The sequence below is a fragment of the Lycorma delicatula genome, chromosome 3, assembly GCF_047948215.1.
Source record: "Lycorma delicatula isolate Av1 chromosome 3, ASM4794821v1, whole genome shotgun sequence".
Lineage (NCBI taxonomy): Eukaryota > Metazoa > Arthropoda > Insecta > Hemiptera > Fulgoridae > Lycorma > Lycorma delicatula.
This window is the reverse complement of record NC_134457.1, coordinates 12,842,074-12,867,606: the sequence shown is the minus strand read 5'-3', so window position 1 is coordinate 12,867,606 and position 25,533 is coordinate 12,842,074. Positions and strand designations below refer to the sequence as shown.

The window sequence follows — 25,533 nt, the reverse complement described above, 5'->3', positions numbered from 1 at the left end:
CCGCGTATGAATGGAACGTTCCTTGTTCGTTCCCTTTTTTAGTTTAATCGGTGGAAGGAATATAAAAGCGGTTTAATTGTTTTTTCAGTAGCGATCAGAAAATAGTGGAAAGCAAAGGCTTTTTGCCAAATCTGTACAAAACATGCCGGAACGGCGAAAGAGAAGGTAATTAGTAAAAACTAATTATGTATTTGTTTCTCTGCGCATATAAATTTAAATTAAGCACCATTGGACTACAGTGTTTTTAAGCGGACATTTTATTAAATTATTATCTAATAATACTAAAAGATATTATCTGTATTGACATTTTATTTTTTATTCGTTTACGGTTTTTAAGCACAGTGTGCTTAAAGTGTAGAATTATATTATTATTCTGCTTCCAGCTATTCTATTTGATTCATTTTTTCGGTTCTTATATTTTATAGAAAACTTTAATCATGGCCTTGAAAAAATTTTGTGGATTAGCAACCTCACTAATTTTAGCTACGAGCGGCCACTGTTGTGTGAGTAAGCCGTGCATCAGAAAAAAAAACGGGTGACGGAAAAGTCCTACAACTGTATTGTTAGCTGTTTTTATAAACATCATCGACTCTTGATACAAGATCTTATTTTATTTACGCGTACAAATATATAAAACTGGTTAAAAAATTAATTTCTTCAGTTATTTCATTAATTTCCTTGAAAATGATCCGAATAGTTTTAAAAATAGTTTACTCTTATCTATTACTAAGAATATTAACAGATTAAATGAAAGAACAAGTTAAAATGGAAAGATTTTAAGTATTAGTTTAGAAATGTGTCTAGAAAGCTGTACGTTCTACATATAGAATATTAAAAGAAAGGGCTTATACATTTCAAGTACAAATAACTTCCTGCCACCCATAGCGCAAGATACGTGTGTCGTGTTTAACCATCTCGCACAACTCTCACCGGCGAAAAGTCTATTTTAAGTAAAAGCATCGAACAAGATGATGCAGGAAAGAGTACTAAAGGAAGAGAAGAAAGGAAAACAGAAACAGAGTAAGAGACAGATAATGAATGTCGGCTAGAAGTGGGGATCGGAAAGGAGACGGATAGATAGGCGTGCGGACAAAGAGCGAGTGATAGCTGATGCGATGAGATACAGAAGGGGAAAAAGGAGAAAAGAATTAAAAAGGAAGGGTATATTGTGTGCGTGTATACCAGAGCCGAGTTCGTAACACCGTGCCGCGTTCATGTACCGGCCCAACTACGTATTTTTAGCGTTTTAATGGTAGACTATACACTATCGATAAAATGCATCTGATGACGAAACGCTGCGTCAAAACGCGTATGCCATCGAATTAACTACTCGTGCTAATAGTACTTGAAACTTCACTCTTTATATATTTTTCATAGACGAATGATTTAATTTATTCGACGTAAATAACTATTATTAAACAATAAAAATAAGAATAAACATGAATAATGTTCGACTATCGTTTGGTCCTGTTATCGGGAAGCAGTTATTTACTAAACATGAATAAAATCATTAATAATGAGCAGCATACGCTGAGCTTCACCTCTAAACGGTTTGCTCGCAATCGAGGTACAGTACTCGCACTTCAAACCCGGTTCACCGATCCGATAACAGAAATTGATGTACGAGTATGTCTACAAGACGCTCGGAAAGTTTCTGTGCACTGAAATTATGGAAGTGTAATGAGGAAACGTTTTTAATTATTACTTTATAATTTTATTTCATTATTTTATAGAAACGGATATTACAATAAATGGAATATTTTATAAATGATATTGAAAATGACCTCCTCCAATATCAGTACAACACTGCACACGTTTCAATTTGTTTTCAAACGCTTTAACCAGTTGATGTATTGAAATGTCTAGTATGTCTGCCGTTATTGCGGTTTTTAGTTCCGTCAATCGTGCGTATTCTTGTTGAGATATACTGCCTGTTACGCTGAACCCCCCCCCCCCCCCCCCTAGAAATTAATTTTGAAGAGTCAGATCGGCGATCGTGTAGGCCACAATCTCTCGAAATGATTCGTACATCAAGAAATTTCATTAAAAAAAAGTCATTGATCTATTAACTGTGCGCGCTATGGCGCCATCTTGTTGGAACTAACCGGGATGATTTCTACTTATGTTAACTGACTAATGAAGTTCATTAAAACATTACAATAACGATCACTATTAATCGTATTTTCAAAAAAGATTGGACCAACAATGCGCGTTCTGACCCAAATTCCAATTTTCGCTTCATGTAAAGATTGTTCGTGTAATTCATTGAGGTTAGTTGTTAATCACAGCGGTGTATTTTGTGAATTAATATATCCTCCCACGTTTCATCTGTAAAAAAAAAGTAATGTCGAGGATACATAAAAAATATTTGGTCGATAAAATGTTTAAACCATTGAAAATTTAATCTTTTGTTATGATCTGTAGGTTTCAATTCTTCAACACACATTACTTTGCAAGAGAAAATTTCTTTTTTTACAGCTTTGTATGCAGTAGAACGTCCGATATTTTGCTTCTGTATTAACTTAAGCATTGACTTTGATGAATTTTTGTAATAGCATGAGAAATATCAAGCAGCTTCTGTTTGCTTAGTTAAGGTGGACCTTTCACCTCGATCAGAGTCTTCAATAGAGCCCGAAATGTTTGGGATAAGAACTGTTGCCCGAAATTTTTCAATAAGAATTCGAAGTACATTGTGGTGAGGAAAAAGAATATTTGAAAATTTTTCAGAAAACTTGTGCTTCACTATATCAGTATACTTGTCACCTTCACGAAAAAAACAACGAGAAAATGCGTACCTCTACCGAAAGAACCATTACGTTTCTCGCAACTATTGATTCCCATAAAGGAAACGAAGCACGCTCAATCACAACTCAACAACTGACATCTTGGTTTATTACTGAGTAACGCCCAACGAACCTTTCTTTCTTTTTCCTGTTTAGCCTCCGGGAATAACCGTTTAAGTATTACTTCATAGAATGAAGATACCTACCGGGTTGGTCTAGTGGTGAACGCGTCTACCCAAATCAGCTGATTTCATCCTCTGCTCATTCATCCTCATTAGCTCATGTGTGTGTGTGTGTGTGTTGCTCATGTATTTCAGCTCATTTATCCTCTGAAGTATTATCTGAACGGTAATTACCGTAGGCTAAACAGGAAAAGGATGAACGAGGATAATATGTATGAGTGTAAATGAAGTGTAGTCTTGTACACTCTCAGTTCGACCATTCCTGAGATGTGTGGTTAATTGAAACCCAACTACCAAAGAACACCGGTATCCACGATCTAGTATTCAAATCCGTATAAAAGTATACCTTTACTAGGACTTGAACGCTGGAACTCTCGACTTCCAAATCAGCTGATTTGGGAAGAGGCGTTCACCACTAGATCAACCCGATCGGAAACGCCCAACGAATCTACAGACAGCCAATCTAACGCCGAGAAAATAGAATGCATCACATATTTCTAAAGTATACTGCACAGAGACTTTCCGAATATACTGAATAATACAGTTTTTCTCACCTTCAACCCACGATTTATTCATATAAATCATTATATGAATGTTAGAACATTTTACGCTTAATGACGTACATAATTAACGTACCAATTAAGTCAATGAAGTACATAAACTTAATTGATTTTATGTATCGAATAAAAAATAGCTGGTAGCAAAGTAAAAAATTCATAAGTGACATTTCATATAAAATCATTATTAAAATTTTATTAAAAAAATAAATATATATATATATAAAACATTAATCCTTTTTCAAAAATTTGATATACGACAAGGATACCATCCTTATATTAAAATTTTTAAAACAATATTTTAACGGTGTATATTCAATAATTTACAAAGATAAAACGAAATAATTACGTTAAACACCAAATTTAAATTTATGTTAATTTAGATTTTTAAAAAAAATTATTGCCTAGGTAGTAGCTAGAAATCATTTGAATGCTAATTTCTTAAACTGAATTAGACATGGTGGACCAATCGATTGGCCACTACGATACCTGACTTAACGACACTAGATTACTTCATTCGGAGCTATATGAAAAAGATAATATACCGACAAAAACTTAATACTAAAAAATCTGATGTGAGCAACACATGAGTTCCTTGTACCCCTAATATTTTACATATACACATTTTTAAAAGTACATAAAATTTTATTTCATTAAAAACTTCTGATATTTTTTCTTTTTTTTCGTTATTGAATTATTATTCATCGTAAAACTTTTTTTTTATGAGAGGTTAATAATTTTATTAATAAATCAATATAATTAAATTTTAAAAAAAAGTTAAAAAAAGAGATGAAATCTGATTCGAACCGATGCGCCTACTCCTAAGATCCAAATATTTCATTAAACATTTATTTGGCTACAACTCTGGAACCAATGCAACTAAGTACCACTTATGATATATCGTTGAAAAGCTCTTAATGAGGGCTTATAACTGCAATTAAAAAAAGTCCAAAATCCATTATTTTTTGGGGGGGATTTTGGGGTTTTTTGACACTTTTGGTCCAGTCGAATGCAATCAAAAGGGAATGTACCCAACTAATTATTACAACAGTCCTAAATCCAAAATTTCAAAATTCTATGGCTAATTGTTGTTGATTTATGCAAGATATGTACGTACGTACAGACGTCACGCTAAAACTAGACAAAGTGGATTCAGGAATGGTCAAAATGGTTATTTCCGTTGAAATCTGAAAACCGAAATTTTTCAGAATCATAATACTTCCTTTACTTCATACAAGGAAGTAAAAAGGAACATAGGTGAGAAAAATCACATTTCCGATAAACGCAGTTTAAAAGTAAATAAAAGCACTTACTTGGTTAAAAACGTTCTAGGCCATAATCTGGATTCAACTCAGCCTCTTTTGAGTCTTATTTTTTCTTTTCCTGTGTTCTCCTTACTCCATCATTAAAACTTCAGCTTTCTTCACTCGTACCGCATCTAGACTCCGTAGCAACAAACCGACATTTTTTTCGCTATATTTCCAAATTTAATTTTTGTAGAACTTTTAGTTGGCCACAAAATTCATGATTAAATACCAACAATGAATCGTAAACCCCCATTTTAAAAGTATCTAACCTAAAAAAAAAAATAGTTTTTTGAATTTTTGACCACATTATATGATTAAAATTCTAATTCAGATTTTGAGTGCTGTAGTGTAAGCATTTCTTTAGCAAGTCTGGTTTTTACAGGTCATCATTATAATTGGGTTAATTTGGATTTGAATTTTTTCAACAGTACCCATACTGAGTGGTGTTTTATGCTTAAATCTTTCAGTTGAAGCAATTGCTTTGTTATACTTGCACCATGAGTTGGCGTCCTTGGGGTATAAGAAATGTCGTGGTTCTCTGACGGTCTCATGGAAAAATGACTTCAAATATTCTTTCTCATTTCCTCAATCGTGTCTCCCTCCCTGATAGCTTGACCATAATGTAATTCTATCTATTCTGGAAAAGGTAGGCTTGTTCTTACCACCAATGGATTTTCCACCTGCCAGATGCTGCCCTTTCATGTCTTTCTTTAATAGGCTCTCGACTGCACAAATAATTTGTGCAGTCGACAGCCCTACGCCCGACACATTCAAGTTTATCTCTGATTACATCATTCTCATAAGGGTTGGTTATCTTCTACCACTTTTTGAAAACCCTTGCTGTCCCCGTCTCCCAGATACTCAACGTACATTACATCTCTTTCACTCCTTCTAAAAACTTCAACGGCCCCGACAACCTCCATGCCACTCTCTATTTGTCCCTCTTCTTAATTTTTGGTACAGTTATGTTCCTGTGCATTCTGAGTTACACATTCCTGACAGTATTTCTTCAGAACACTAACATCAAGAATTTTACTAGTATTAAAACTAGTCACACTCAAAAATGCATTGAATGAAGTGTGACCTCTCTTCTGCCACGAGCCGTCAAGACGACGCTCTTGAGTTATTGTTTATACATACAGCTTCCTATCATGCTCTCTTTTGCATAACACTTAACAGTACTCCCAATAAGTTACAATTTTGTATAAGCATGAAGTTTTGTCGGAGGTGAAGTCCATGAGGAAACAAAATACCTTACAAGGATTCGGCCCCTAGCCAATAGTTCACATAACATACACAAAACGCAAGTTTATATCATATTTATCACTCTTTGTTTTACCTGAATTCATAAATTCAATTGATTTACTACATTTATCACAAAATAATAAAACACTTTTAGCCAAACCAACTCCTTTCTTATTAGAATAAATCAAGTTTACAATCATTTTCATAACAAAATTTACAACAAATGTTTTTAAACACTTACTCAATAAATTAACATCAAATATGCAATATTATTAGACCTATTTACATCTGGTGGCGACTGATTCGGTTAACAGGTAGATATTTTACAGAAAGACTTTTTTGATGTACTGGTTTCCTCTAAACTACGTTTTTTGTAAGCCTTTCAGATCTCCGAATTTTGAACAAACGGTTGTTGTATAAAACTTCACGATAAACAACAACAATTTCACTAATTACAAACTTGCAACATAACGAAACGAAATTTACAACATAACCTTTTAGAAATAGCAATGTATAATTAAATAAACAAACAACAACAGATGTCATGTATTGTTACCAACGTTTAAAACAAAATTATGGTGTATAAAAAATAAAAGTACGTTACTAAATCTCTCTCAGTATTATATAGAAATATATCAGAAAAAATTTCGAAGTTGAAACAAACGGATTTCAGATCTAAATAACACTTTACAAAAATATTTATAGCTTTTTTTCTTATCGTATGAGCAAAATATTTACATGGAATTGTACAGAAATAAATATACAATCACACGGCGCAAAATTAAAAAAAAAACCGATATTTTTCGATTTTTGACGTTCACGCTTACCTTAAAAGATTTAAATATAATCAAACAATTAATTTTATATTTAATAAAAAACGTTTTTGAAATCAATAACATTAACAATTTAGTACTATATATGTTTTAATATGTCGATGAAAAAAATAGCTAATTGAACATTTTTGGTTAATATTTTGTTACAAATTCTTTGATGTATATTTCCTTTCTCTTGGCTATTGAACTTTAAATTTTGAGCTTTTTAGATATTCATAAAGCATTTTTCAATTTAGAATAATGTATGAATTTTGCAGTATTTCTCATTCATCGTAACTTTCATCTTCTCGGTTTTTTCCAAAACGTATAGTCGTCATAAAGTCCATAGTAAAAAATCCACAATCGTTTGGTTTTGTATTTCATAAAATATTGTTTTCATATTTCTGTCATACAAATTTATCGAGCTTAAAATGATTGAAATGATTACGTATTGCATAACTTGAACAGCGTAGCCGGAAGAGTTATGCAAATCATTGCCGGCATTTTTACTTCATTGTACGGAGTATAGGAAGTATTGATCGCGACAAATTTCGGTTTTCAGATTTCAACGGAAATATCCATTTTGACTAGTTTCGACATAACGTCTGTACATACGTATGAATTTCGTATAACTCAAAAACGATAAGCCGTAGGATGTTGAAATTTTGGATTTAGGCCTGTTGTAACATCTAGTTGTGCACCTCCTCTTTTGATTGCAATTGACTGAACCAAAAAGTACAAAATCCCCAAAAATTTGGATTTTGGGCTTTTTCTAACTGCAGTAATACGCTCGCATTGAGAGCTTTCCAACGATATCATAAGTGGTACTTATTTTCATTGGTCCCACGGTTATAGCCAAATAAAATTTTAATTAATGAAGTATTTGGATCTTACAAGGGAAGGCACATCGTTTTGAATCGGATGTTATCTCCTTTTTTTAATTTAAACAGATTGATTTATTAATCATTTTTAACCCGTGATTGTAAAAAAAAATTATATTAAATAATTATTCAATAATAACAATAAAAAAATGTGAAAAAAAATCAGAAATTATTGGTGAAATAAAGTTTTATGTACTTTTAAAAATGTGTATATGTAATTTAATAGGCATAATAACACATCTGTATAACAGATTAGATAGATTTGGTAAAACGACTGATTATTTAATATTAATTGAAAATTATAATTTAGAATCGTATTATTTTTGGATTTTCTAGTTTTTTTTTGTTTTTTTTTTGTCTTCGGTCATTTGAGTGGTTTGATGCAGCTCTCCAAGATTTCCTATCTAGTGCTAGTCTTTTCATTTCAGTATACCCTCTACATCCAACATCCCTAACAATTTGTTTTACATATTCCAAACGTGGCCTGCCTACACAATTTTTTCCTTCTACCTGTCCTTCCAATTTTAAAGCGACTACTCCAGGATGTCTTAGTATGTGGCTTATAAGTCTGTCTCTCCTTTTAACTATATTTTTCCAAATGCTTCTTTCTTCATCTATTTGTCGCAATACCTCTTCATTTCTCACTTTATCCACCCATCTGATTTTTAACATTCTCCTATAGCAACACATTTCAAAAGCTTCTAATCTTTTCTTCTCAGATACTCTGATTGTCCAAGTTTCACTTCCATATAAAGCGACACTCCAGACTTTCTAGTTTAATTTTATTTAACTACTCTGGAGTTTTTGTTTAATTTTATCTACATTAAAGTTAACTACAGAATAACTAAAAAATAGACCCTCACAAGAACCACATATACACTGAGGCATACATGCCTGATCTTTAACAAACTGCAAAAAATTCTTATCTTTTAGTTTATTACTCCTATGATGTAATCGGACAACAATCTCCTTAAGTCGGAGTTGATCATCATTTCGTTTATTTGCTTTTGTTGCCAATCATTTAATCGCTGTTTGGTTTGATATAATTTTTCTGATCTTAATTTGTGTTCACGTTCTCTAGTTTCAGCAACTGTGTAACTGTCCACTTTATTAAGGAACTGGAGCATTGTATCTCACTTTGAGATTAAGTTTAAATGAAGTGCAGCAAAAAATGTGTGTATGTAAAGGAAGTCATGTGGTATCCACGTCAGGTTTTTTCTTTTAAATTTTGATGTGTTTGTTAAAATTGTAACAAAAACCGTATATTGCTCACTACGCATAATTTTACTGGTACGGCTTTGAAAAATGTGCAATTTTTATGCATAATTATTATCGATGTTATAACAATAATAAAATATTATTTCATAAGGTTCTATAATATTGATTACTGGACTAAAGTTTACTGTTAACAGTAATTTTCCCAGAAAATAAATAACATATTTTAATTATTTTATTAATTAAATAGAATGTATCTAATACTGTTTTCACGCATAAAATTTTATTTCACTAACAACTTCTGATTTTTTTCTATTTTTTTAATTGTTATATTGAATTATTATTTATTATAATTTTTTTTTACAATCAAAGATTAATAATTATTAATAAATCAATATATTGAAATTAGATAAAGATAGTTAAAAAAGGACATATAGTCGGATTCAAACCGATAGCCTTCCTCTTGTAAGATCAAAATATTTCATTAATTAAAATTTTAATTGGCTATAATTCTGGAACTAATGAAAATAAGTACAAATTATGACATATCATTGAAAACCTCTCAAAGGGGGCTTATTATTACAGTTAAGTAAAAGTTCAAAATCCAGATTTGTTTGGATTTTGGGCTTTTTTGGACACTTTTGGTCCAGTCGATTATAATCAAAAGGGCACAACTAGATATTTCAAAAGTTCTAAATCCAAAATTTTGCATCCTATGGCAAATCGTTTTTGAGTTATGCGGGATACATACGTACATACAGACGTCACGCCGAAACTAGTTAAAATGGATTCAGGGATGGTCAAAATGGATATTTCCGTTGAAATCTGAAAACAGAAATTAGTCGCAACCACAATACTTCCTTTACTCGTACAAAGAAGTAATAACACTGCAGTAAGTACAGAATTTAAAAAAAATTATAATTATCTGAAATAACAGTGACTGATGCAAGTTTATTATGGAAATAAAATGACTATAAAATAATTTCAGCATATTCGTTGAGTAACATTTTACGCCATTAAACGACGATGCGATAGTTAAGGTCGTAACTGCCGTAACTGGGCATCTCAAGACAGGGGCCATCGTTGAAACGAAGTCCGGTGAACTTCGACACTGTTGAGGATTTTGTGTCGGGTAGCAAGGGGGTGAGAGACAGCTCTGTACGGAGCTGCCGTTCGCCCGTGCTTCCACGGGTGGGCGGTAATAATGAAGTGCTGGGATTCTCGAGCCCCTGAACTAAAAGACTGATTCCCGGCGGGGGTATCCCTGTTAAGGGCGAAGCACAAAGGCCGAGTCCTGGTTGCTGGATGATGGGGGCATAGCTGGGCCTGGCGTTTCCCTTATCTGGCAACTAAGAGGCGAAGGCACCTCCCGGAACCGTGTTACAGGCCCGGTTCCGAAAGAGAGGATAAAAAAAAGAGAAAAAAAAACGACGATGCGAGAAAATTCAACTTAATTTCATTAATATTAATTAAAAACCTACCAACGTAATGGTATTGTTTTTTATAAAATAAAATCTTTCTATTTAATTTTAAAGAAATGGTCAGGAGATCTTTTAAGAGTAATAACACATTTATTAAAAATTACATCCGAAGGGTACTGCGATATTACTACTTCGATAATTTTCGTAAGTCGAAGTACTATGCTGTGTAACACGGAAGATGAAATAGACTGATATTCCGATTATAGTTCTTTAATGATGAATGAATTTTTGAGCATATAAAAAATATCAAAATACAAATCTACATTTTTTTAGGAGGGAAGGCGTTATCCCTCCCCACAGAGGGGGCTACCATCTATTTTTTTTCTTTTTTTAATAATAAATTACCTTTTGCAGTAAAATCGAAGAAAGGTAAGATATTCTAAATTAAAAAAAAAACCATCGAAAATTGTCCACCGTTTAATTTAGTAAATATCAGTATACAAAATTTTATAATTAGTGGCAACAAACGGTGATCTGACGCATATTTTTGAATCCTGAAAACTGGGCCTGACTTTTTAAAGGAACCCAAAATATACATTAAATAAGGAATATACATACAGAATACATAGAAATATCAAAAACAATTAATATCGATTAATAGTATATGATAAATGATTTAATAATGCATAATAATAAATATTTTAATTTAAAAAAAAATTCTTTAGAAATCAGGAATGATAAAAATATAAATTAATTATAATTATATTACAACTATATTAATGATAACGAGTTTTTAATAATGAAAATCAGAATTTAATTCGTCATAGAAATACAAATCAAAAATACGTAATCATTAACATTTTATTTAAATATAATATTTTTTCGTTTTTTAAATTCAATGATTATAACTAAAGCGCGCGCACATACCGTATTTAATTCGCGCGAATGTGGCGGTACTAGCAGCGACAGTCGGCACTAACTAAACTAATGTAATTTCAAAACTTGTATAGAACAAATTTTGCTTATACGATCAGCAGACTAGTATATCCGCGAGACTTAACGCACAAGGTACCGAGCCGACCGGGCGATCAAGTTCAAGACCCAGCCAGACGGAGTTATTCTTTTTACGTTTTAGATATTATTAATTTTTCGGCCTCCGTGGCGCGAGTGGTAGCGTCTTGGCCTTTCACCCGGAGGTCCCGGATTAGAATCCCGGTCAGGCATGGCATTTTCACACACATTACAAATCATTCATCTCATCCTCTGAATCAATAATACTTAACTGTGCACCCGGAGGTTAAACAAAAAAAAAGAAGATATTATTAAATTATTTTATTCTACCGCTCACCTGTGACGTCACAATATAGCAAATGACTACAACAGCCTCCTCTTTTGGGATGTGGGTGCGATTTTTCAAGAACTTTTTTTGCAAATATTGCTATTTTTTAATCGTTAACAAATGTGCCTAATAAAAAAACCTTAATTATGCGAAATCTCGAGATACGAATATTAACCTTGCTCTACAGCCTCATTCCCTTGACCTTTAAGTTGAAAATTTAACGGGATCAATGCCCTATAAATAGAAATAATCTGATTAAGTTTGGTTAAAGTCGGTCCGGTAGCTCTGGAGATGTAAGGTGATTTAGAGGCTAACTCCAAACACACACGTACATACAAACATTAACATCAGAAAAATTTCCATCCGGTTTTTTTTAGTTGTTAGGTGTCAAAACGTTAAAATCCGGTGCAAATCGCATATGCCCAAACTGGACCGATTACAATACTTTCCCTTTTAAAGCTATAGCGCTATCTAGACGGGGAAATAAAAGTATTGCTACAGTGGAAGGTTTTGAGCGTTCTGAACTCTTTCAAATGTTGGGTCAAATGTTAACGGAAAACTTTTCTAATTTTAGTATCCTAGCAGAAAGCAACGTACACTATTTGCTTATAAAATGAAGCACAACGTTATCGGTTTCACACGCAAAACGAAATAGGCAACCTTTCATTAGGAATCCAGAAGCCATAACCGGTATTTAAAGAAGAATTTCTGTCGGTCCGAAAAAATTTGTACGTAAGTTATCACAAAAAACGGTGTAAAATACAGAAATTGTAATAAGATTCTTCATGATATTTTAAACCGTATCGTGCAAAAACAGACAAACTGAAACGTTTTAATTATTGCGAATGGCTTCTCAAAAACATTTTCGATGGATTGAGAGACCCGATGCTGAATTTTATATCGAACATTCGTTTATATTCATTTATATCTTAATTCGTAGAACACCAGGAATTGGACGATTGAAAGTTCTCATAAGATGTTTGAAGTCCACTTCTCGATGAGAAAATCGGTGAATGTTGTACTGTTTCTGGTAATTGAATAGTGGGGCCATTTGAAGCACATCGAACTATTTCTGGGGAATTTTATGCTCAGTTAACAGATCGAAAAAATAGTACTTCTTCTTCCATAAAGATAGAGCCACATGTCACACATCAAATGATTCACCGTTCATTCGGTTTTTGCAAAATAACGAACTGTCAGTAGAGAGCGGAAGACTTCACATTTGTAATAATACGATAATTGATGCCGTATACTACATTATTAAATCAGTTTTACTCGATATTAAACTGCCGACCGTTAGGCTTATTTTTCCTTCATTGCTCATACTAGGTAAATAATTTGCTACATTTACCTAATCATCATTTCCTAAAAATAATAAATAACTTTCAAATTCGGTTCTGTAATAGCTATCACAATACACTTTCTTCAAATTTTCCACGATAAAAGTGCAAAAATTGTTAGTAGAAAATAATTATCGAAATAGAAATTACGCGCATACATCCGACTAATCTTTAATCTTGTGACTAATGTTCTATTATAAACCTTTAAATAAATTCTTTATCTACAAATCGTTATTTGTCACTAAAGGTAGTCGCAAGATAATTATTTAAATGCGTAATTAATGTTATTAACAGTGTTGAAATTTTAAACACCCACGTTGATTATTAGTCATCGGTATTCCACACATTTATCCTGGCGCGCCGTGTTCTTGACCAGTAATACAAATATAACACAAGTCCGCGAATACGCATTAAGTTTACGATATTTTATTTAATAATATAAAGAAGCAGCTGCTTTTCTTGTGAGAGCGCTATATTTTTAACTCCTTGAAATGTATTTTATTATTATTACGTAGATGCTTTACGCCACATCCCACGGTTGGATGAATCACTGCAATAAAAACCGACTGAATAACAAGCGTAATTTACATTAGGTTAGGTTAGGTCTCATTACGTCAGGTGTTGTTCGCTGTTAACAACGTTCCAAATAAAATGCAGACGAGCATTTATTTTATTTCTTTTTTAAATAATAATAAATAAATAAACAACATCCCAACTGGAAATAACGCTTCCGTATAAATTATGGAGAGCTTATAATCTAAACATTCGTTTAAATTTTAATCGTTAAATCGATTGATACAACGGAAGTTAACCTTTAAATTAGATGCAAACTTTAAAAAATTCTGATAACTCGAATTTTATTGTTGTAAACTGAACAAATTTCACTTCTCTTAAGAAATTTTCTTAGCGATATTACTTTTCCAGGCTTACAAGCTTGATTATAAAATGACAATAACTTGTAACATGATATGGCCGATATTCGATATGATTATATCAAAATGTAAAACCGAATTCTAATGTTAGTTTTACTAACTTTATCACCGTTTAGTTTTAATAACTACCATTAATGCAAACCATAAAAGAACTGCATTTTAAAGATAAATAAACTAAATTTTAAATAAAGATAAACTAAATACAAAAGTATGTTATTTTTCTTTATTCTGAACAACTACCGTTTCACAATTAGTCAAACTAAAATTGGACAGTCGGTCACGTTTAGTCAGTTAAGCACAATTCTGGGAGAATGTGTTGATTTAATTCAAACAGCTAAATTACAGCAATAACATGACACTATTAATATACACTGCAACAGTGATTACAAATAAAGATACCCGTATATATATGTATATATACACGAATCCCGGGAAGATTGAGGGTTCTGCTAATCTTCATAGGCGTATTTCTCTCACTAATGAAAAAAATTCATATAAACATGGTTCCGAAAACCAATTCGTTGGCGAGTTACGGCTAGTGAAATATTTTGTTCCGATTTCTGCTCCTCAACTGAAATGAGCCCTACTGAAATTCTGGGAAGGTAAATTAGGCGCGAATTTAATGGTTTCTTATGGTTATGACCTGAAAAAGTTTTAAAGATGGGTCCCAGAACTGTGTCATCAATGTTTTCTACGAAATACGGTGTAATATATAAAAAATTATAATATATAAAAAGTATAATAAATAAAAATAAAAGTTGAAAAACACAATTTTTCAGCTTTGGCGTAAAATAACTTTGTTAAATTATCAATAAACAAATAAAACTTATTGGTTAAATTGATACTCAGGGACTCCTCAGGACCTACCCCACGACCGCAGAGCTCGCTTCGCTTGCCATTCCCAGTTTTCCAGGGAAATCTGCGCCCTGGAAACCCGCAGAACTTTCTTCGGTCACCATTCCCATCTACCCAGGAGGCTCCACCCCCTGGACCCCCGCACTCTACGTTATCCTCATGGTTGTGAGAATAATACTGATAAACAATAATTATAGTATTCAGGCTTTATAGAAACCTGAAATAGAAACTGCATTACAAAAGATATAATAATAGTAACATTTTTTTCTTACCATTTTTAACCACTTAGGGGCAACAGGTAAAAGCCTTTTAGACGTTGCCTCGGTCGACCCTAAGTGACCTGGCTGTAGGTTAGCCCTCCCTTTGTATGAAGCTTAGAGCTGAGCTCCCATCAGGGTCCCTCCTGGTAGAATAATAGTAACGTAACTATGGTAACTAAAGTACACTAATACTTTGTACTACTTGGACGACGAAAAATCCATAACATTTTTTTGCCGTGGTGGCTTTTTTTTGTCTTCAGTCATTTGACTGGTTTGATGCAGCTCTCCAAGATTCCTTATCTAGTGCTAGTCGTTTCATTTCAGTATACCCTCTACATCCTACATCCCTAACAATTTGTTTTACATATTCCAAACGTGGACTGCCTACACAATTTTTTCCTTCTTTCTGCCCTTCCAATATTAAAGCGACTATTCCAGGATGCCTTAGTATGTGGACTATAAGTCTGTCTCTTCTTTTAACTATATTTTATATTTTGCCGTGGTGGCAGAAATATAAAAATGAAACAAACGGATTAATCTATTTTTTCCATAATGAATATCTTTAATTTACAACTTCACCCTCCTTGGGGGCGAAGAAATAATGAATATATTTAATACTTTAAGCTTCAAGGAAACTAGGGCCTCGGTCGATGCTTAAACCCTTTCGTGGGATAACATGAATCTATCCTGCAAATTTGAAAATAATCGGTCGGTTGGTTCTCGCGTGATGCGATAACAGACAAATTTATATATTTATATATATATACATTTTCGAATAACCGTGGTCTGTTAGATCAATGGTGTACCTGATACATGCAAAAGTTAGCCTTCAACCAACTAACAAACACCCCGTTTGAATTTTGAAAATCAGACGATTGTTTGCAGAGGTATTATAAGAACACCCCATTGCACCTCCCAAAACAACGCCCCAGGGTACCCCGTTTGTTACCAGTTGATTGAAATGATTGATCTAGCCTCCCGTGAGATGCTCGCTCACCTCTCCATTCTGGCCTCACACGCAGTCCCCACAGGAAACCCATTATTGTTAAACAGAATTTTTTTAAATTTATTTTATTTAACGTAAATTTAATTCCATTATTTTTGTAATGTTATTTATTCGAATCATTCAGTTCAAACTCAGCTAACACAGTGATAGAGACTCACAGTTTACAGTTCATTAGTTGAATTCATTAAAGTTTGTGCTTCAACCGGCAAATTAAAGATATATATTTTTCGAGATGAAATATATCTTCTAAGTTATGCCAATAAACATGGGTAAAATCTTGGTTGCGATTGATCGAGTCGTTTTTTGTTTATCCCGAACAAACAAAAACCCTCTTCCTCTTTATGTAATAGTATAGATATATATTAATTATATCTACGTTATATAATCTCTCTCACTGTAAATATATATATAGAGCGTTTCTAAAGTGGTGGGCTGGCTATACTTTTTAGTATTCTACTCGTAAAAAGTATCTGTAGGAAAAATTGCCTTCGTTCTCCCACTGTCCGCCGTTTTGTTATTTTTATATAAAACTGTATATCTCAAGTTCGGATAGAGGAAACACATTAATTTTTGGTAAGGTCTTGGTAATAAAGTTTTAAAATTAGAAAAAAATCAGTACTTAAATACCTTCGCAAATTACAAAATGGCGGCCACGTTTATTTTTCAATCCGTTATGTATCCATAAATATTGCTTTTGTCAAATTGATGTTATTTGCTAAAATATTAAGTGTTTTATTTTGAAAAAAAAATTACAAATTATTTAAAAAAAACGGTTAACAAATAACCGAATTATGACAGAAAATTGATGTAATTTTGTCTGTTTTCATGTCAACCTACGTTCAATTCAATTAAATATTAATTGTTTTTATTTATTGTTAATTCTGGTATTGTAAATTAATATCAAATTAAATAATAATTTTATCACAATAATAAACCTAATAATTAAATGAATAAAACCTGTGATAATCTTACGTTAATTGTTGTGGAACATTAGTTGTATATTTTTTTTAAACAAACAGTAAACAATTGTTAAAAGTTATAAGAGATGTTCAAAGTGTCCGCCATTAGAAATTACACAAGTCTCCGGTTTTTTCAGAGAGATTGTCTTAACCGTTCAAAAGTTCCCGGAGTATTCCTAATTTCTTGAAATCCTTTTTGGATCCTTTGTTGAAGATCCTCACTGTTGAGTATTGGAAATAAACAATATGTTTCAAATGGCTCCACAGGTAGATGTCAACAAGGTTTAAGTCTGATGGTCGGTCATTTCAAAATTTTGAAATGTTATTATTGTGATAAAATTATTATTAATTTGATACTAATTTACAATACTAGAATTAACAATAAATAAAAACAATTAATATTTAATTAAAATTTTGACTGACTAATTCAGAATAAAAAAAAATGTTTGATGTTATAAAATCTGAAAGGCGAGACAAAAATTTGATTTGCCTCTATTACACAGTCTTATAAATCACTGTCACTATAATAAAGACGTACCTCCTCCTATAACAGATCTTCAGCTGACATAGTAATTTTAGGCCACTATTTGTTGTTGTTGAGTTCTAATTAAATATGCATCCTTACTTAGTAGCTTTAATTTTTTTCACAAGTACATTATAATTTCATGAATAATAAAGTAGCTAAATATGAATTCCAACAATAAAAGTCTGCATCTAAAATCATAGACATGAATAAATTATACAGCTCAATTACTCCCTCCTCACACCTTTTTTTTTAGAATTTAGCTAATAAAGATAAGGAAGTATTGGTAAAATAAAGCCAAGTTGACTGCGAGTTTGTTCTGACAGTTAAAAAAAATAAATAGATACGATTTTTGAAAAATCAAAGTCTGAACCAACTTTTTGGAAACTTATTACTATAGAATGAATGAATGAATAAACATTTACTTCCCTTGTACAAAATATGACAAAAAAAAGAATTACAATGTATTATTAGCAAACATAATACCTGCATATGACGACCTGTGCATAGGTATGAGCTACTTTATATAATATTTCTAAAAAGGAAATAAAAAATTAAAATTAATTCAACAGTTCTTACAAACAAAAAAATTAATTGTTAAAGATTGAGATCGATTAAAATTTAAACTTATTTTTTTTAGAAAAATGACAAAAGAATGAAAAAAAATCTATCATAATACTAAAACAAATGAACACCTGTACCTTAAAATTCAACATTCTACATTTATTAATATCAAGAAGAAACAAGAATATGAAGAAGACATAAATAATACTCATGTTGTATACTTTTTTGATTAGTATATTGTATAAATATACTAAAAAGAACACTTAAGATAGAGTAAAATGAATATTGTTTTGGATGAATATTATAAACAAATATGTTAACAACGTAACATATCTGTTATCTTGTTAACACTATTTTTTAATGATATAAAATAACAGAAAATAATGCCAAATAATTTTAGTATTAATATTACGGCTATAATTATAAATATAAATCTAAAGTTTGACTTCCTTAGTTTGGACTAGCTCCATTGTAACATTTGATATAAAAAACCAAAATGTTATTACGATTGGATTAGAAAATTAACTTATTATCTATCATTTAGACAGGATGGCAAAAACATTTTTAGAATAGCGATTCATACACATTATTTGTCATTCATCTGTTTCTTTAGGGAGTTTTTGTTCATTTTGATATACATAAATTTAGCAGGAATAAGATTTATTAGTTTAGCAGAAATGTACATGAAATGTCTTTTGCAGACTGGTATGGCATTTCGAGGTTTTGTAAGTGATAATAGGTGGCCTCAGATTATACGATGAATCACCGGTCTTAAAGAGGTTTATACTTTTGTTAATATATAAAACAATGCTTTTGATGTGAAGTTGTCTCATTGTTAATGCGTTAAATTCCCAGAATAGGTCAGCTGCATTCTATATTGCAATACTGACTGGGCATACACAAAATATACAAGTCTAGTGATACTGTTATTTTTTAGTTGAATTACTTGGTGGACTTTAAGGATTAAGTGTTTAATTCTTTTGCACATCTTGTTAAAGTGCGCGTTCCATTTAAGATGAGGTTCTATCCAGATACCAAAATATTTTATTTTATTTACTTTTTTTAGTTTGGGACACAGACATGGAGTAAAATTTGGCCTTTTGCAGTTTATTAAATGCACTGTTAAATTATTTAGGTTAGGAGGCTGCTACCCTGATTTGTAGAAAATGCCATAATCATGCTTTTTTTAACATATAAGGTTAGTAGATGTTCGTCAAAGCAACCTTTGACACTCGTAAGATCTTCTTCAGCCAATCTTAAAACTTCATCCCATTAGGAGCCTGTGAAAATCTAGCTAGTGTCTTCAATGAAGATATTTTATCACAGTTTTTATTTTTAGTTAGTTATTTATGTACAATAATAATAAGCTAGAGGATAAGACTGATCCTTGTGGTAGGCCATATTCAGTCAAATGCTTTATGCTAATATTTTTGAAGATATTTTAAAATTAATCATGATTAATTATTACTAATTTAATTTGGTGTGACATTTTGTTAATGATTTTCCAGAGCATTTTGGCTAATTTCTATTATAAATTAAACGTTAGTATAAACACATTTATTTAATGCGAACATTATTCATAGTGTATATAAACATGTATCTGCTTAAAGCAAACTTTACATGGTGTAATTCAACAATAGAACAGGATAACGAAGATGTGAATTAAAAAAAAAAAAAAAAATTTGAGGGGGAACTGACGAAAAAGATTCTGTTGCCAGGGGGTTGAATCGTGGACACGTGCAGGGCCAGGGAGGCAGCCTCTTTACTGAGGGCATTCGGGTCCAGTAGATGGCTGGATCAGGATGTTCTGATGATGCATTGAGGACCCTCGAGGTTTGTGAGGTGGGCGCGTGATTCAGGTGGGTATGCATGGGGTGCATACCCGGACCCAGACTAAGTGATGGGAAAGGGAAGGGTAGCCCTCTTAAGGAGAGTCACCATGGCAACCTGAACAGATGTCGTGATGTCTTAATGATCCAAGAGCGACCCTGTTGGGAGATCAGCTTCAAGCTGCACGAAGGGGGGGCTAGTAGTCTTCGGCCACGTCACTTGGAACCGATTGAAGTAATGTCTTCTAGGCGGTTACTGGTTGCTCTTAAGTGGTAAAAAAATAAAAATAACTAGTTAGAAGATACTACTGATCCATTTTTCATAGCTGCAGTTTCAAAAAAACATCCACCCACTTCTGTTTACATTACTGACAAATATCAGTACATATACTATAATTATAATCTCTATAAGCGTAAATAAATGAACATATTTCAATAAAAAAAATCAAGTGAAGCTCATAACATTTATTAATACAACTTCAAATGAGACAGCTGGATACAAATCGGCTAGCCCTATTGTCATCAAAGAAAGCTTAGCATAGAAATTTAACAAATTGAATTTAAAAATTATTTTCTTGGGTGCACTTTGATAAGTGGTTGTTTCATCAGATATTTATGATATGAACTAAGAATATTTGTCTTTGATAATAATCATCTGTCTAAGACTTTAAGTATTAAAAAGAAATGTAACTATTCAAGTAATATATACAACAAAATGATATTTGTATATCCATGAGGTGGATAAAAGGTGAAAATTCTTTCCTTTATACACGCAGGTGCAGTAGCAATTTTTAATTTGACCAGTAATAAAATAAATTTTTTTTTTAAATTTACAAAAATATAATAGATTGAATGATAAAATAAGTAAAGAAGGGATCAGGGAGAAATTGAAAATATGTAATTTCCTGAAATAGTAGTTAAAATATTGATAACAAGGTTAGTGCACCTGAATTGAATGGTAAACCATACTCAAATAAAAAGCTCATTTCCATGACAGAGTAGTAGTACCATCTTGGCCTTTCATCCATAGATACCAGATTAAAATCCTGGTCAGGCATGACATTTTTCACACGCTATAAAAATTCTATTTCCGTATTCCACACACAAACATCAAGTTTATATGGCAATATCACATTCTGAGAAAAGTACAAAAACAGAAACTGTAGTTATAACACAAGGTCCCACAAAAACAATGGTTAGATTCACTCAAGGAAAAGATGATAGAAGATGCAATCTTAAAAGAGAAGTTATTTCTTCAGAAAGATATAAGATATTTTGTTGATGTCCTAATCCAGAATATCTTGATGCATGAAAATAATAGTTTAAGAGGGCAATAATTCAAAGCATATATGATGAATGTGCCAAAAAAGCATGCAATTAGTGGAGAGATTACTAAAGAAGCAATAACAACATTTTACTGATTAATTACAAAAAAAACTAAATTTTCTGCATCTTCATTTAATATATTTATTAATAAATATGCGCTCAAATAGTTTTCATTAACACCTTCTGTATTATTATTTATTCTATTTTCATCTTCATATATTTATTTTACTATTATTTCATAATTTACATTTAAAATTATTAATGTGGACTCTTTCAGTCCTATTTTTTAACTAATGTATTTTGTGACATTCTAATCAAGATTTCCCCACAATTTTCTTTGATCCATCCAAGCAATTTCTGGGGAAATTATTATTTTTATTTGTGAAATAGTATATCTCCCCAGTTTGATGTGATCTATAATTATATCTTCTTCTTTTAAGCACCTTCTCCTTAGTGAAGGTTGGTGGTTATGTAGCCAACTCCGAATGTGGTGAATTTTACACTGAACAGTCATGCCATGTGAACTCAAAGAGATATCCTTTGATTCTTAATGTAGTAGTTTCCCGTTGTCTTCTGCATCCTAATGCTGTTAACCAATTTTGGCTCTTCCGCCTTTTGGGGTCATTTTCTGCTCCAAGACAATAGAGTGCCCTAACCTCTACCCACTCATCCACCCTCAAAGAAGCTGTTAACACTTTGTAGAGAAGATCTTCTTATCACAGAAGATATTCGGTCCCTTCATTTGTTTACCATCTGTATACAACAACATGTTATAAACAGCTGTTGCCCCCAATCTACCACAGAAGAATGAATGTCAGGATTTCAACATTATTGAAATTGAGATCGTAAAATAACTAACATAATAATTTGTTAATATTATTATGTAATATCTGAACAGAATTTAATATTTATTTATTTGAATTCATTAATACCTTAGATTTTGCAAATGATGCTGCTATTAACCAATTAAACTACTTTAAAAGATTTTGTTTTCTTTTCTATTCATCTATAAAGTATTATCATCAATGCGTGAAGAATAAACACTGTAACAAAACTTTCTTATTTAAGATGAAAAAGAAGTCATACCATGAGTAATGGTATTCAAAAAAGGGTGAAAATAATTAGGCTAAAAAACAGGTAACAAAGACTTACTACAGTAAAAAAAATTTACAAATGTTTAAACTGTTTGTTTTAATTAATAATAATAATCCTCTCTACAACTTTTAAATAAATTGTATCGACTATTAACAAAATGGTTCAGTAATTTATTAAAAATGATAACAGAAACATAATAAGATCCTTCTTGTACGCCGAAGTACACTGTAAGTTACATGAAAATTGCTTGATAGAGATGGATATCTCTCTCTCTCTCTCTCTCTCATTTTATATATATATATTTTTTTTTTTTTTTGAAAATAACTATTATTTTTTTTTAGCAATAATTGCACATTCATAAATATAAATACATGGAATCTATTAAATACGTCAACTTTTTTGCCCCACCATACAATATTATACTTCGTATATGGGAATATATGCCTCAGGAGTTCAGGAGTGGTCGACCTAAACCCACCGGGTTGGTCTAGTGGTAAACGCGTCTTCTCAAATCAGCTGATTTGGAAGTCGAGAGTTCCAGCGTTCAAGTCCTAGTAAAGCCAGATATTTTTACACGGATTTGAAAACTAGATCGTGGATACCGGTGTTTTTTGGTGGTTGGGTTTCAATTAACCACACATCTCAGGAATGGTCGAACTGAGAATGTATAAGACTACATACTTCATTTACACTCATACATATCATCCTCATTCATCCTCTGAAGAATTATCTTAACGGTAGTTACCAAAGGCTAAACAGGAAAAAAGAGAGATAGGAGTGGTCGACCTGAGACTGCACAAGACTACATTTCACTTACATTCACACACATCATCCTCCTTCATCCTCTGCAATAATACCTGATATGATTCCAGAGGAAACATAAAAATAAAGAGAAGTGGGAACATACAGTAGCATATTAAATGATAATAATATGTTTAATGTTTTATTAAGAAGTTTCAAAACACAGTCTAATTTTAGTTGTCAAAACAAAATCAATCTGTACTGCAAGATTTTAGATCTAGCAAAACATCTATACATTTTACTCTATGGATAAAAAAAATACTAATGTCATTAATAGGAATTCTTTTCATGTGATTAGCTATGTTCCATCCATCTGAAAGGCACAAAGCAACTATTTAATCCATATTTAAAGCTAGATAGTTAAAATGTATTAAGTGAATAATTTGTTTAACTATTAAAATAAGAATTTTCAAATTCATTTAAATAGTTATTTTTGGATGTAAATTTAGTTTTGTCATCCAGAAGATGATAACAGTAAATTATTCAAGATTTTCACGAGGCAGATCATAGGACTGAGGATACTTTCTTGGCCACACCGCACTTAATTTTGAAGCAAGGCCTAAAATATTTGTATAATATATATCATATTTATTAGCTGGTTGTAGCAGCTCCATTGACAACATATTAAGTAATCATTCAACAGTTTTTTCAAGGGCTATATTTAAAAATAAACACTATTAAATTCCCCCAACAATAGTTCTCAAGGACTAATTTGACTTATGATATGCATTAAATTTACAACTGATGTTTTAAATGATAACTTTCATTTAAAGAAAACTAAGCATTCCAATAAGAGACTAATGAAATCAAAGCTGTTATTTTAAATTAGTATTTGTAATTAACATTATTAAAACATTAAAAAAAAAATAAATAAAATTTAAACTGGATGCCAGGGATTAGTAAAAGTATTTTAATGATATTACTCATTACATATACAAAATTAAATATGAATCGATGCCAAAAAACTAAAAACTATTTAGAATAGATTGTTCATCAATAATTGAGGAAAAAGTTAATCCAATATTAAAAAATTTAAATCTTTTATAAATGAAAACATGATGTATAGAAGAAATAAATTAGATAATCTACACAGTATTTATTTACTTAATTTAAATAAATAATTTAAAACTAAAATTACGAAAGAATTAAAATTTATCTATTATTTCACTTTCTATACGGATGTAGAAACAGAATTAAATGGTAAAATAACGTAATTCATAAATTGTACTCTTTTAAATTTAATAAAGAAATGACCATTATTATATTAAAATTCGAATATTGTACAAATAAATGTTTTGTAAGTCGCCAAATGTAGTAGCACAATTTATTTAATACTTGATGGCAATCTAATTTTTGTTTTTCTACAACAAAATTTGGTAATACTGTGTCCCATCAATCATTTCGTGTATGAATAATGTTCAAAATAATAATCAAGCAAATAAATACGAACATATATTCAGATGAAAGAAATTACACTCTTCCAAATAAATCATCAGATAAGTAAATTAAAGTCGACCCGTTATTAAGTTTGCAATAAACATGTTTCCTTTATAGCATGATCTAGCGTAATCTGTACTACACGATGCTATTTATCTTAAACATCTGTTATGTAATGATTTTAATATTTTTCTTCAGAATCACGTATCTAATGAAGTAACTTTTAACACTTATAAAAGTCATTAACAAGCTCAGTCGTTTATAAAGATATCCTTTGATAGATAAAAGTTTACGGCAGAGTGATCGATTTATATACATATACACATAGTGTCCGCTTACAAAAAATTAAATAGAGCCAAATAAGAACTAGGAGAAAAAAAATCGAAACTGACCACAGGAGTTGAAAGTCGTAATATTCCGACAATGCCGTCGTCACTTAATTCGAACGAGGGAAGACCGGCGAGCAGGCGCGATAATGTGGCGGGGCGTGCGAAGTACGGTAAGCGACTGGGGCGCCCTTGACGAACGCGACGCTGGCCGGGACTGAATTAAAATCAGCCGGTGGCGGTATTAGCAGAGGAAACCGGCAGCGACGACGGGGCGCCCAGATTAGCCGCTTCGTATCTAACTTCGCCCTGTGCCCGACACGGTAGGCCTACCGCGACCGACGGACAACGGTCTAAATGGAAGAAAAAAACTAGAGGTTAGATCGGTTGAAGCTTATACGAGCGCTTCAAAAGATGTATATTACGGACTAGTAGGGTCAACTCTTGATATGTATGTGTGCGCGTGTGTTAGGCGTGCGCGTGCGTTAGATTGTGATTGGTAGCGATCCAGTTGGCAAAGTACATGTCAAAATTCCTT

The 25,533-nt window shown here is 31.9% G+C and overlaps 1 protein-coding gene across 1 annotated transcript in view; it reads right to left on the bottom strand.

Moving 5' to 3' along the window:
• Positions 1 to 25,321, bottom strand: part of Obsc (Obscurin) — a 613,188-nt gene extending 587,867 nt beyond the window's left edge. Inside the window, exon 1 of the mRNA XM_075359431.1 lies at positions 25,062 to 25,321. The gene's annotated coding sequence lies outside the window, so the exon portion shown is untranslated. The remainder of the gene's footprint in view (positions 1 to 25,061) is intronic.
• Between the last annotated feature and the right edge of the window lie 212 nt (positions 25,322 to 25,533).